The following is a 15,531-nucleotide window of genomic DNA, read 5'->3' as shown; positions in this document are numbered from 1 at the left end:
TTCAGACAGATTGGAGCATGTACAGACTATTTTTGCAGCACTTTGTGTCCATCCACCAGGTGGCACTATGTCTGTGACTGTATAGTGGTCTATGAAACTCATCAGGCCTGGACTCTGATCAAACATGTAAAGTTTGAGGTAGATTACAGCATGTACAGGGGATTTACACAAGACGTCCTGCTTCATGGCGTAACATTAAAGTTCAGTTGGCCGCCATGGCCATGCCCTTTGAGTTTTGTGAACAATTTTCGCAAATATGCAACCTGAAGGCGTTTCTTATATATTTTCCCAAATTCAGGTGTTTTGGAGTTATTGCCAGTGACAAATGAATTGTTGAAAATGACCAAAAACACCAAAAATCTGACATTTAATTCAAAATGGCTGACTTTCTGTTGTGTTTAGAGAATGACTCCAAGAGACTTTTTTGCTTGCACTGATGTGCTACATATGCATGCCAAATTTCATAGTCATAGGTGAAAGTCTGTGTGGAGGCTATTTTTTAAATTCTTTTAGGGGGCGCTATGACACATACTGTGGATGTATTTTGGCCTGTAAATGTGATCAGGACAGGACTGTGTTTAATCATGTGAGGTCTGAGGTAGATTGGAGCATGCAGAGGATAGTTAGGTAGCACTTGATGTTTCATGGCGAACCATCAAAATTCTGGAGGTCGCCATGTCAACACCCTTTGACTCTGCAAGAATCCTTTGATAACTTTTGATCGTAACATCGTGTTGTATATCCTGGCAAAATTTCAGCTCTCGAGACCTTAACCCCGAGGAGGAGTTCGCTCTCAAAAATGAAAAAAATAGAGAAATTTTATCCACTTAATTCAAAATGGCGGACTTCCTGTTGAGTTTCGGGGATGGCTCCAAGAGGCTTTTTTGTGTGTCCTGGTGTGCTCTATAGGCCTCCCAAATTTTGTGGATGTAGGTGAAACATGCTGCCGGGGCTGTTTATTAAACATACTGCAGGGGGCGCTATAGCACATGCCCTGCAGAGATGCATACAGTGTTATTCCTTGAGACGACAGTGATGTGTGTGTAAATTTTGGTGAGCTGTTGAACATTCTAAGCCTGTCAAAAAGTACTTTGTTTGTCACAAAAACAACGCGTTGCCACGGCAACAGCATTTCATCAAATATCAAAATCTTCACACTGTGGTATTGTCTGGGGGTGAAGAATTAGCTGACCAATTTTCAGAATGATATGACAAAGTTTGGAGCAATGATGTGTGCAAATGTAATTTCTAAACTGCTTGTTACCAAGAGGTGGCGCTATGACTTTTTCTAAATTTTTCAGTGTGGATGTCCTCAAACTGGTTCTGGTGTCCAGCACATGAAGTTTGGGGCAGATAGGATCCTTTGCAGCTGAGATATGAACACTTCAATTTTCATGGCGAAACATCAAACTTTGCCGTCCCGCCACAGACACGCCTTTTCATCACACGTCACCATTTTTTCTGTGCTTCATCATCAATGTGTTCAGGCTTATGTCACAACATCTGAGGTGAATCTGAGCAACAGGCTAAGAATAGTACATGAAAGTCTAAAAAATGTCAAATTCTTGATACCACAAGGTGGCGCTGTGACTGTGAATGAATCTTGCTGTATGGATGTCATCGAGGCAGGTCTGTGATCATACATGTAAAGTTTCATTCAGATCGGAGCATGTTCAGGAGAGTTAGACAGCATTTCCTGTTTCATGGCGAAGGATCAAATTTCGACAGGCCGCCACGACCACACCCTTTAACTATGGAGGAAGATTTTGATAACTTTTTCTCAGGAAGGTCTGCTGTATGTACTGGCAAAATTTCAGATCGCTCAGACTTTTCCCCTAGGAGGAGTTCATCATAGATTTTGTACAGTTAACGCATGATGGCACACTTCCTGTTGGGTGTAGAGCATGGCTGTCATTGACTTTTTTGTGTTTCCTGATGTGCTGCATATGCCTCCCAAATTTTTTAGCTCTCGGCCAAATTCCCTCCGAGTTGGCCTAATACCACTTTTTAAAATTTTGTAGGGGGCGCTATGGAGCCATTTTGTCATACACTACCACAATTCCTTTAGAATATAAAATTTTTCACCAGTTCTGGTGTGTGTACAAATTTTCATGAGTTTTTGAGCATGTTTAGGCCCTCAAAAATGCAGTTGTTCTGAGAGACAAATAATAATAATAATAATAATAATAATAATTAAAGCTGCGAGCAGCGTTGAACGGGTCCTCGCATCCTTGCTGGTCGGCGACCCCAAGCATGTCCACCAGGCAATGCTGCGACAAAGTGTATTTAGGCTCATGGATGTAACGAGGACTGGATTCTGAGCACTCAGGTCAAATTTCAGACAGATTGGAGCATGTACAGACTATTTTTGCAGCACTTTGTGTCCATCCACCAGGTGGCACTATGTCTGTGACTGTATAGTGGTCTATGAAACTCATCAGGCCTGGACTCTGATCAAACATGTAAAGTTTGAGGTAGATTACAGCATGTACAGGGGATTTACACAAGACGTCCTGCTTCATGGCGTAACATTAAAGTTCAGTTGGCCGCCATGGCCATGCCCTTTGAGTTTTGTGAACAATTTTCGCAAATATGCAACCTGAAGGCGTTTCTTATATATTTTCCCAAATTCAGGTGTTTTGGAGTTATTGCCAGTGACAAATGAATTGTTGAAAATGACCAAAAACACCAAAAATCTGACATTTAATTCAAAATGGCTGACTTTCTGTTGTGTTTAGAGAATGACTCCAAGAGACTTTTTTGCTTGCACTGATGTGCTACATATGCATGCCAAATTTCATAGTCATAGGTGAAAGTCTGTGTGGAGGCTATTTTTTAAATTCTTTTAGGGGGCGCTATGACACATACTGTGGATGTATTTTGGCCTGTAAATGTGATCAGGACAGGACTGTGTTTAATCATGTGAGGTCTGAGGTAGATTGGAGCATGCAGAGGATAGTTAGGTAGCACTTGATGTTTCATGGCGAACCATCAAAATTCTGGAGGTCGCCATGTCCACACCCTTTGACTCTGCAAGAATCCTTTGATAACTTTTGATCATAACATCGTGTTGTATATCCTGGCAAAATTTCAGCTCTCTAGACCTTAACCCCGAGGAGGAGTTCGCTCTCAAAAATGAAAAAAATACAGAAATTTTATCCACTTAATTCAAAATGGCGGACTTCCTGTTGAGTTTAGGGGATGGCTCCAAGAGGCTTTTTTGTGTGTCCTGGTGTGCTCTATAGGCCTCCCAAATTTTGTGGATGTAGGTGAAACATGCTGCCGGGGCTGTTTATTAAACATACTGCAGGGGGCGCTATAGCACATGCCCTGCAGAGATGCATACAGTGTTATTCCTTGAGACGACTGTGATGTGTGTGTAAATTTTGGTGAGCTGTTGAACATTCTAAGCCTGTCAAAAAGTACTTTGTTTGTCACAAAAACAACGCGTTGCCACGGCAACAGCATTTCATCAAATATCAAAATCTTCACACTGTGGTATTGTCTGGGGGTGAAGAATTAGCTGACCAATTTTCAGAATGATATGACAAAGTTTGGAGCAATGATGTGTGCAAATGTAATTTCTAAACTGCTTGTTACCAAGAGGTGGCGCTATGACTTTTTCTAAATTTTTCAGTGTGGATGTCCTCAAACTGGTTCTGGTGTCCAGCACATGAAGTTTGGGGCAGATAGGATCCTTTGCAGCTGAGATATGAACACTTCAATTTTCATGGCGAAACATCAAACTTTGCCGTCCCGCCACAGACACGCCTTTTCATCACACGTCACCATTTTTTCTGTGCTTCATCATCAATGTGTTCAGGCTTATGTCACAACATCTGAGGTGAATCTGAGCAACAGGCTAAGAATAGTACATGAAAGTCTAAAAAATGTCAAATTCTTGATACCACAAGGTGGCGCTGTGACTGTGAATGAATCTTGCTGTATGGATGTCATCGAGGCAGGTCTGTGATCATACATGTAAAGTTTCATTCAGATCGGAGCATGTTCAGGAGAGTTAGACAGCATTTCCTGTTTCATGGCGAAGGATCAAATTTCGACAGGCCGCCACGACCACACCCTTTAACTATGGAGGAAGATTTTGATAACTTTTTCTCAGGAAGGTCTGCTGTATGTACTGGCAAAATTTCAGATCGCTCAGACTTTTCCCCTAGGAGGAGTTCATCATAGATTTTGTACAGTTAACGCATGATGGCGCACTTCCTGTTGGGTGTAGAGCATGGCTGTGATTGACTTTTTTGTGTTTCCTGATGTGCTGCATATGCCTCCCAAATTTTTAGCTCTCGGCCAAATTCCCTCCGAGTTGGCCTAATACCACTTTTTAAAATTTTGTAGGGGGCGCTATGGAGCCATTTTGTCATACACTACCACAATTCCTTTAGAATATAAAATTTTTCACCAGTTCTGGTGTGTGTACAAATTTTCATGAGTTTTTGAGCATGTTTAGGCCCTCAAAAATGCAGTTGTTCTGAGAGACAAATAATAATAATAATAATAATAATAATTAAAGCTGCGAGCAGCGTTGAACGGGTCCTCGCATCCTTGCTGGTCGGCGACCCCAAGCATGTCCACCAGGCAATGCTGCGACAAAGTGTATTTAGGCTCATGGATGTAACGAGGACTGGATTCTGAGCACTCAGGTCAAATTTCAGACAGATTGGAGCATGTACAGACTATTTTTGCAGCACTTTGTGTCCATCCACCAGGTGGCACTATGTCTGTGACTGTATAGTGGTCTATGAAACTCATCAGGACTGGACTCTGATCAAACATGTAAAGTTTGAGGTAGATTACAGCATGTACAGGGGATTTACACAAGACGTCCTGCTTCATGGCGTAACATTAAAGTTCAGTTGGCCGCCATGGCCATGCCCTTTGAGTTTTGTGAACAATTTTCGCAAATATGCAACCTGAAGGCGTTTCTTATATATTTTCCCAAATTCAGGTGTTTTGGAGTTATTGCCAGTGACAAATGAATTGTTGAAAATGACCAAAAACACCAAAAATCTGACATTTAATTCAAAATGGCTGACTTTCTGTTGTGTTTAGAGAATGACTCCAAGAGACTTTTTTGCTTGCACTGATGTGCTACATATGCATGCCAAATTTCATAGTCATAGGTGAAAGTCTGTGTGGAGGCTATTTTTTAAATTCTTTTAGGGGGCGCTATGGTACATGCTGTGAATGTATTTTGGCCTATAAATGTGATCAGGACAGGACTGTGTTTAATCATGTGAGGTCTGAGGTAGATTGGAGCATGCAGAGGATAGTTAGGTAGCACTTGATGTTTCATGGCGAACCATCAAAATTCTGGAGGTCGCCATGTCCACACCCTTTGACTCTGCAAGAATCCTTTGATAACTTTTGATCATAACATCGTGTTGTATATCCTGGCAAAATTTCAGCTCTCTAGACCTTAACCCCGAGGAGGAGTTCGCTCTCAAAAATGAAAAAAATACAGAAATTTTATCCACTTAATTCAAAATGGCGGACTTCCTGTTGAGTTTAGGGGATGGCTCCAAGAGGCTTTTTTGTGTGTCCTGGTGTGCTCTATAGGCCTCCCAAATTTTGTGGATGTAGGTGAAACATGCTGCCGGGGCTGTTTATTAAACATACTGCAGGGGGCGCTATAGCACATGCCCTGCAGAGATGCATACAGTGTTATTCCTTGAGACGACTGTGATGTGTGTGTAAATTTTGGTGAGCTGTTGAACATTCTAAGCCTGTCAAAAAGTACTTTGTTTGTCACAAAAACAACGCGTTGCCACGGCAACAGCATTTCATCAAATATCAAAATCTTCACACTGTGGTATTGTCTGGGGGTGAAGAATTAGCTGACCAATTTTCAGAATGATATGACAAAGTTTGGAGCAATGATGTGTGCAAATGTAATTTCTAAACTGCTTGTTACCAAGAGGTGGCGCTATGACTTTTTCTAAATTTTTCAGTGTGGATGTCCTCAAACTGGTTCTGGTGTCCAGCACATGAAGTTTGGGGCAGATAGGATCCTTTGCAGCTGAGATATGAACACTTCAATTTTCATGGCGAAACATCAAACTTTGCCGTCCCGCCACAGACACGCCTTTTCATCACACGTCACCATTTTTTCTGTGCTTCATCATCAATGTGTTCAGGCTTATGTCACAACATCTGAGGTGAATCTGAGCAACAGGCTAAGAATAGTACATGAAAGTCTAAAAAATGTCAAATTCTTGATACCACAAGGTGGCGCTGTGACTGTGAATGAATCTTGCTGTATGGATGTCATCGAGGCAGGTCTGTGATCATACATGTAAAGTTTCATTCAGATCGGAGCATGTTCAGGAGAGTTAGACAGCATTTCCTGTTTCATGGCGAAGGATCAAATTTCGACAGGCCGCCACGACCACACCCTTTAACTATGGAGGAAGATTTTGATAACTTTTTCTCAGGAAGGTCTGCTGTATGTACTGGCAAAATTTCAGATCGCTCAGACTTTTCCCCTAGGAGGAGTTCATCATAGATTTTGTACAGTTAACGCATGATGGCGCACTTCCTGTTGGGTGTAGAGCATGGCTGTGATTGACTTTTTTGTGTTTCCTGATGTGCTGCATATGCCTCCCAAATTTTTTAGCTCTCGGCCAAATTCCCTCCGAGTTGGCCTAATACCACTTTTTAAAATTTTGTAGGGGGCGCTATGGAGCCATTTTGTCATACACTACCACAATTCCTTTAGAATATAAAATTTTTCACCAGTTCTGGTGTGTGTACAAATTTTCATGAGTTTTTGAGCATGTTTAGGCCCTCAAAAATGCAGTTGTTCTGAGAGACAAATATAATAATAATAATAATAATAATAATAATAATAAACCGTAGGGTTTCAATAGTGTCCTACGGCACCGTTGGTGCCTTGGACAGCCGGTGCCTTGCACCGCCTGTCCTCGGCACCTCGGTGCTCGGACCCTAAATTAAAGCTGCGAGCAGCATTGAACGGGTCCTCGCATCCTTGCTGGTCGGCGACCCCAAGCATGTCCACCAGGCAATGCTGCGACAAAGTGTATTTAGGCTCATGGATGTAACGAGGACTGGATTCTGAGCACTCAGGTCAAATTTCAGACAGATTGGAGCATGTACAGACTATTTTTGCAGCACTTTGTGTCCATCCACCAGGTGGCACTATGTCTGTGACTGTATAGTGGTCTATGAAACTCATCAGGCCTGGACTCTGATCAAACATGTAAAGTTTGAGGTAGATTACAGCATGTACAGGGGATTTACACAAGACGTCCTGCTTCATGGCGTAACATTAAAGTTCAGTTGGCCGCCATGGCCATGCCCTTTGAGTTTTGTGAACAATTTTCGCAAATATGCAACCTGAAGGCGTTTCTTATATATTTCCCAAATTCAGGTGTTTTGGAGTTATTGCCAGTGACAAATGAATTGTTGAAAATGACCAAAAACACCAAAAATCTGACATTTAATTCAAAATGGCTGACTTTCTGTTGTGTTTAGAGAATGACTCCAAGAGACTTTTTTGCTTGCACTGATGTGCTACATATGCATGCCAAATTTCATAGTCATAGGTGAAAGTCTGTGTGGAGGCTATTTTTTAAATTCTTTTAGGGGGCGCTATGGACATGCTGTGAATGTATTTTGGCCTATAAATGTGATCAGGACAGGACTGTGTTTAATCATGTGAGGTCTGAGGTAGATTGGAGCATGCAGAGGATAGTTAGGTAGCACTTGATGTTTCATGGCGAACCATCAAAATTCTGGAGGTCGCCATGTCCACACCCTTTGACTCTGCAAGAATCCTTTGATAACTTTTGATCATAACATCGTGTTGTATATCCTGGCAAAATTTCAGCTCTCTAGACCTTAACCCCGAGGAGGAGTTCGCTCTCAAAAATGAAAAAAATAGAGAAATTTATCCACTTAATTCAAAATGGCGGACTTCCTGTTGAGTTTAGGGGATGGCTCCAAGAGGCTTTTTTGTGTGTCCTGGTGTGCTCTATAGGCCTCCCAAATTTTGTGGATGTAGGTGAAACATGCTGCCGGGGCTGTTTATTAAACATACTGCAGGGGGCGCTATAGCACATGCCCTGCAGAGATGCATACAGTGTTATTCCTTGAGACGACTGTGATGTGTGTGTAAATTTTGGTGAGCTGTTGAACATTCTAAGCCTGTCAAAAAGTACTTTGTTTGTCACAAAAACAACGCGTTGCCACGGCAACAGCATTTCATCAAATATCAAAATCTTCACACTGTGGTATTGTCTGGGGGTGAAGAATCAGCTGACCAATTTTCAGAATGATATGACAAAGTTTGGAGCAATGATGTGTGCAAATGTAATTTCTAAACTGCTTGTTACCAAGAGGTGGCGCTATGACTTTTTCTAAATTTTTCAGTGTGGATGTCCTCAAACTGGTTCTGGTGTCCAGCACATGAAGTTTGGGGCAGATAGGATCCTTTGCAGCTGAGATATGAACACTTCAATTTTCATGGCGAAACATCAAACTTTGCCGTCCCGCCACAGACACGCCTTTTCATCACACGTCACCATTTTTTCTGTGCTTCATCATCAATGTGTTCAGGCTTATGTCACAACATCTGAGGTGAATCTGAGCAACAGGCTAAGAATAGTACATGAAAGTCTAAAAAATGTCAAATTCTTGATACCACAAGGTGGCGCTGTGACTGTGAATGAATCTTGCTGTATGGATGTCATCGAGGCAGGTCTGTGATCATACATGTAAAGTTTCATTCAGATCGGAGCATGTTCAGGAGAGTTAGACAGCATTTCCTGTTTCATGGCGAAGGATCAAATTTCGACAGGCCGCCACGACCACACCCTTTAACTATGGAGGAAGATTTTGATAACTTTTTCTCAGGAAGGTCTGCTGTATGTACTGGCAAAATTTCAGATCGCTCAGACTTTTCCCCTAGGAGGAGTTCATCATAGATTTTGTACAGTTAACGCATGATGGCGCACTTCCTGTTGGGTGTAGAGCATGGCTGTGATTGACTTTTTTGTGTTTCCTGATGTGCTGCATATGCCTCCCAAATTTTTTAGCTCTCGGCCAAATTCCCTCCGAGTTGGCCTAATACCACTTTTTAAAAATTTTGTAGGGGGCGCTATGGAGCCATTTTGTCATACACTACCACAATTCCTTAGAAATATAAAATTTTTCACCAGTTCTGGTGTGTGTACAAATTTTCATGAGTTTTTGAGCATGTTTAGGCCCTCAAAAATGCAGTTGTTCTGAGAGACAAATAATAATAATAATAATAAATAATAATAAACCGTAGGGTTTCAATAGGGTCCTACGGCACCGTTGGTGCCTTGGACAGCCGGTGCCCTTGCACCGCCTGTCCTCGGCACCTCGGTGCTCGGACCCTAATAATAATAATAATAATAAACCCGTAGGTTCCAATAGGGTCCTACGGCACCGTTGGTGCTTGGACAGCCGGTGCCTTTGCACCGCCTGTCCTCGGCACCTCGGTGCTCGGACCTAATAAACCGTAGGGTTCCAATAGGGTCTACGGCACCGTTGGTGCCTTGGACAGCCGGTGCCCTTGCACCGCCTGTCCTCGGCACCTCGGTGCTCGGACCCTAATAATAAAACCGTAGGGTTTCAATAGGGTCCTACGGCACCGTTGGTGCCTTGGACAGCCGGTGCCTTGCACCGCCTGTCCTCGGCACCTCGGTGCTCGGACCCTAATAATAAACCGTAGGTTTCAATAGGGTCCTACGGCACCGTTGGTGCCTTGGACAGCCGGTGCCCTTGCACCGGACTGTCTCAGCACCTGCTCGACTAATAATTATTTCATAGGCTCGGCACGCTGGATCGGACCACAAATGCAACTTGGGCATGTACAGACTATTTGCAGCACTTGTGTCCATCCACCAGGTGGCACTATGTCTGTGACTGTATAGTGGTCTATGAAACTCATCAGGCCTGGACTCTGATCAAACATGTAAAGTTTGAGGTAGATTACAGCATGTACAGGGGATTTACACAAGACGTCCTGCTTTCATGGCGTAACATTAAAGTCAGTTGGCCGCCATGGCCATGCCCTTTGAGTTTTGTGAACAATTTTCGCAAAATATGCAACCTGAAGGCGTTTCTTATATATTTTCCCAAATTCAGGTGTTTTGGAGTTATTGCCAGTGACAAATGAATTGTTGAAAATGACCAAAAACACCAAAAATCTGACATTTAATTCAAAATGGCTGACTTCTGTTGTGTTTAGAGAATGACTCCAAGAGACTTTTTGCTTGCACTGATGTGCTACATATGCATGCCAAATTTCATAGTCATAGGTGAAAGTCTGTGTGGAGGCTATTTTTTAAATTCTTTTAGGGGGCGCTATGACACATACTGTGGATGTATTTTGGCCTGTAAATGTGATCAGGACAGGACTGTGTTTAATCATGTGAGGTCTGAGGTAGATTGGAGCATGCAGAGGATAGTTAGGTAGCACTTGATGTTTCATGGCGAACCATCAAAATTCTGGAGGTCGCCATGTCAACACCCTTTGACTCTGCAAGAATCCTTTGATAACTTTTGATCGTAACATCGTGTTGTATATCCTGGCAAAATTTCAGCTCTCGAGACCTTAACCCCGAGGAGGAGTTCGCTCTCAAAAATGAAAAAAATAGAGAAATTTTATCCACTTAATTCAAAATGGCGGACTTCCTGTTGAGTTTAGGGGATGGCTCCAAGAGGCTTTTTTGTGTGTCCTGGTGTGCTCTATAGGCCTCCCAAATTTTGTGGATGTAGGTGAAACATGCTGCCGGGGCTGTTTACTAAACATACTGCAGGGGGCGCTATAGCACATGCCCTGCAGAGATGCATACAGTGTTATTCCTTGAGACGACAGTGATGTGTGTGTAAATTTTGGTGAGCTGTTGAACATTCTAAGCCTGTCAAAAAGTACTTTGTTTGTCACAAAAACAACGCGTTGCCACGGCAACAGCATTTCATCAAATATCAAAATCTTCACACTGTGGTATTGTCTGGGGGTGAAGAATTAGCTGACCAATTTTCAGAATGATATGACAAAGTTTGGAGCAATGATGTGTGCAAATGTAATTTCTAAACTGCTTGTTACCAAGAGGTGGCGCTATGACTTTTTCTAAATTTTTCAGTGTGGATGTCCTCAAACTGGTTCTGGTGTCCAGCACATGAAGTTTGGGGCAGATAGGATCCTTTGCAGCTGAGATATGAACACTTCAATTTTCATGGCGAAACATCAAACTTTGCCGTCCCGCCACAGACACGCCTTTTCATCACACGTCACCATTTTTTCTGTGCTTCATCATCAATGTGTTCAGGCTTATGTCACAACATCTGAGGTGAATCTGAGCAACAGGCTAAGAATAGTACATGAAAGTCTAAAAAATGTCAAATTCTTGATACCACAAGGTGGCGCTGTGACTGTGAATGAGTCTTGCTGTATGGATGTCATCGAGGCAGGTCTGTGATCATACATGTAAAGTTTCATTCAGATCGGAGCATGTTCAGGAGAGTTAGACAGCATTTCCTGTTTCATGGCGAAGGATCAAATTTCGACAGGCCGCCACGACCACACCCTTTAACTATGGAGGAAGATTTTGATAACTTTTTCTCAGGAAGGTCTGCTGTATGTACTGGCAAAATTTCAGATCGCTCAGACTTTTCCCCTAGGAGGAGTTCATCATAGATTTTGTACAGTTAACGCATGATGGCACACTTCCTGTTGGGTGTAGAGCATGGCTGTCATTGACTTTTTTGTGTTTCCTGATGTGCTGCATATGCCTCCCAAATTTTTTAGCTCTCGGCCAAATTCCCTCCGAGTTGGCCTAATACCACTTTTTAAAATTTTGTAGGGGGCGCTATGGAGCCATTTTGTCAGACACTACCACAATTCCTTTAGAATATAAAATTTTTCACCAGTTCTGGTGTGTGTACAAATTTTCATGAGTTTTTGAGCATGTTTAGGCCCTCAAAAATGCAGTTGTTCTGAGAGACAAATAATAATAATAATAATAATAATAATTAAAGCTGCGAGCAGCATTGAACGGGTCCTCGCATCCTTGCTGGTCGGCGACCCCAAGCATGTCCACCAGGCAATGCTACGACTGAGAGTATATTTAGGCCCACGGATGTCACAAAGGCTGGATTCTGAGCACACAGGTCAAATTTCAGGCAGATTGGAGCATGTACAGGCTATTTATGCTGCACTTTCTGTCCATCCACCAGGTGGCGCTATCTCTGTGACTGTATATTGGTCTATGAAACTCATAAGGACCGGTCTCTGATCAAACATGTAAAGTTCAGGCAATTGCAGCATTTACAGGGGATTTACACAAGACGTCCTGCTTCATGGCGTAACATTAAAGTTCAGTTGGCCGCCATGGCCATGCCCTTTGAGTTTTGTGAACAATTTTCGCAAATATGCAACCTGAAGGCGTTTCTTATATATTTTCCCAAATTCAGGTGTTTTGGAGTTATTGCCAGTGACAAATGAATTGTTGAAAATGACCAAAAACACCAAAAATCTGACATTTAATTCAAAATGGCTGACTTTCTGTTGTGTTTAGAGAATGACTCCAAGAGACTTTTTTGCTTGCACTGATGTGCTACATATGCATGCCAAATTTCATAGTCATAGGTGAAAGTCTGTGTGGAGGCTATTTTTAAATTCTTTAGGGGGCGCTATGACACATACTGTGAATGTATTTTGGCCTGTAAATGTGATCAGGACAGGACTGTGTTTAATCATGTGAGGTCTGAGGTAGATTGGAGCATGCAGAGGATAGTTAGGTAGCACTTGATGTTTCATGGCGAACCATCAAAATTGAGGAGGTCGCCATGTCCACACCGTTTGACTCTGCAAGAATCCTTTGATAAGTTTTGATCAGAACATCGTGTTGTATATCCTGGCAAAATTTCAGCTCTCTAGACCTTAACCCCGAGGAGGAGTTCGCTCTCAAAAATGAAAAAAATACAGAAATTTTATCCACTTAATTCAAAATGGCGGACTTCCTGTTGAGTTTAGGGGATGGCTCCAAGAGGCTTTTTTGTGTGTCCTGGTGTGCTCTATAGGCCTCCCAAATTTTGTGGATGTAGGTGAAACATGCTGCCGGGGCTGTTTATTAAACATACTGCAGGGGGCGCTATAGCACATGCCCTGCAGAGATGCATACAGTGTCATTCCTTGAGACGACTGTGATGTGTGTGTAAATTTTGGTGAGCTGTTGAACATTCTAAGCCTGTCAAAAAGTACTTTGTTTGTCACAAAAACAACGCGTTGCCACGGCAACAGCATTTCATCAAATATCAAAATCTTCACACTGTGGTATTGTCTGGGGGTGAAGAATCAGCTGACCAATTTTCAGAATGATATGAAAAAGTTTGGAGCAATGGTGTGTGCAAATGTAATTTCTAAACTTCTTGTTACCAATAGGTGGCGCTATGATTTTTTCCAAAATTTTCACCGTGGATGACCTCACACTGGGAATGGTGTCCAGCACATGAAGTTTGGGGCAGATACGATTAGGATTTGCTGAGATATAAACATTTTAGTCGTCATGGCGAGACATCTAAATTCGCCGCGCCGCCACAGACACACCTTTTTATGACACGTCACCATTTTCACTGTGAATAATCATCAACATGTTAAGGTTTATTTCACCACATTTGAGGTGAATCTGAGCAAGAGACAAAGAATAATACATCAAAGTGTAAAAAATGACATTTTCTGTTGCCAGCAGGTGGCGCTCTGACTGTGAATGGATTTCATCATATGGATGTGATCAGGGCAGGAATCTGATCATACATATAAAGTTTCAGGCAGATTGGAGCATGTTCAGGGCATTTACACACAACTTGAAATTTCATGGCGAAGGATCAAAATTCCACAGACCGCCACGGACACGCCCTTTGACTTTTGAAAAAGATTTTGATAACTTTTGCTCATTAAGGCCTCCTGTATGTACTGGTTGAATTTGAGGCGAATTGGAGTTTCCCCCTGGGAGGAGTTCGCTCTGGAAAAAAATGAAAAATGGGCAAAATCTCACATTCAACTTAAAATAGCTCACTTCCTGTTGGGTTTGGAATATGGCTGTCACTGACTTTTTTGTTCAGTCTGATGTGCTGCATATGTGTACCAAATTTGGTAGCTGTAGGTGAAACATGATGGGCGTGGGAAAGTGTAGGGGGCGCTATGGAGCCATTTTGCCACACACCTCTACAATTCCTTTAAAATATGAAATTTTTCACCAGTCCTGATGTGTGTACAAATTTTCATGAGTTTTTGAGCATGTTTAGGCCCTCAAAAATGCAATTGTTCTGAGAGACAAATAATAATAATAATTAAAGCTGCGAGCAGCGTTGAACGGGTCCTCGCATACTTCCTTGTCGGCGACCCCAAGCATCTCCACCAGGCAAAGCTACGACTGAGAGTGTATTTAGGCCCATGAATGTCACAAAGGCTTGATTCTGAGCACACAGGTCAAATTTCAGGCAGATTTGAGCATGTACAGGCTATTTATGCAGCACTTTGTGTCCATCCACCAGGTGGCGCTATCTCTGTGACTGTATGTTGGTCTATGAAACTCATCAGGACTGGACTCTGATCAAACATGTAAAGTTTGAGGCGGATTGCAGCGTGTACAGGGGATTTACACAAGACGTCCTGCTTCATGGCGTAACATTAAACTTCAGCTGCCCGCCATGGCCACGCCCTTTGAGTTTTATGAACAATTTTCGCAAATATGCAACCTGAAGACGTGTCTTATATATTTTCCCAAATTCAGATGTTTTGGAGTTATTGCCTGTGAGAAATGAATTGTTGAAAATGACCAAAAACACCAAAAATCTGACATTTAATTAAAAATGGCCGACTTTCTGTTGGGTTTAGAGAATGACTCCAAGAGACTTTTCTGTTTGCACTGACATGCTACATTTGCATGCCAAATTTCATAGTCCCAGGTGAAAGTCTGTGTGGAGGCTATTTTTTAAATGCTGTAGGGGGCGCGATGGTACATGCTGTGAATGTATTTTGGCCTGTAAATGTGATCAGGACAGGACTGTGTTTAAGCATGTGAGGTCTGAGGTAGATTGGAGCATGCAGAGGATAGTTAGGTAGCACTTGATGTTTCATGGCGAACCATCAAAATTCTGGAGGTCGCCATGTCCACACCCTTTGACTCTGCAAGAAGCCTTTGATAACTTTTGATCATAACATCGTGTTGTATATCCTGGCAAAATTTCAGCTCTCTAGACCTTAACCCCGAGGAGGAGTTCGCTCTCAAAAATGAAAAAAATACAGAAATTTTATCCACTTAATTCAAAATGGCGGACTTCCTGTTGAGTTTAGGGGATGGCTCCAAGAGGCTTTTTTGTGTGTCCTGGTGTGCTCTATAGGCCTCCCAAATTTTGTGGATGCAGGTCAAACATGCTGCCGGGGCTGTTTATTAAACATACTGCAGGGGGCGCTATAGCACATGCCCTGCAGAGATGCATACAGTGTTATTCCTTGAG

General features: G+C 42.4%; 1 long non-coding RNA gene across 2 annotated transcripts; it reads left to right on the top strand.

Moving 5' to 3' along the window:
* Positions 1–4,085: 4,085 nt before the first annotated feature.
* LOC127535862 (uncharacterized) lies at positions 4,086–15,288 on the top strand. 2 transcript variants are annotated; one of them, XR_007944745.1, is made up of 3 exons: positions 4,086–5,141; positions 10,326–10,521; positions 15,175–15,288. It is a non-coding gene; the product is annotated as an uncharacterized LOC127535862 (long non-coding RNA). The 2 variants fall into 2 exon arrangements; XR_007944746.1 differs by lacking the exon at positions 4,086–5,141 and adding an exon at positions 7,417–7,583.
* Positions 15,289–15,531: the final 243 nt, after the last annotated feature.

The sequence above is a fragment of the Acanthochromis polyacanthus genome, chromosome 1, assembly GCF_021347895.1.
Source record: "Acanthochromis polyacanthus isolate Apoly-LR-REF ecotype Palm Island chromosome 1, KAUST_Apoly_ChrSc, whole genome shotgun sequence".
Classification (NCBI taxonomy): domain Eukaryota; kingdom Metazoa; phylum Chordata; class Actinopteri; family Pomacentridae; genus Acanthochromis; species Acanthochromis polyacanthus.
The sequence above is the reverse complement of the archived record's forward strand: the minus strand, read 5'-3'. Positions and strand labels throughout refer to the sequence as shown.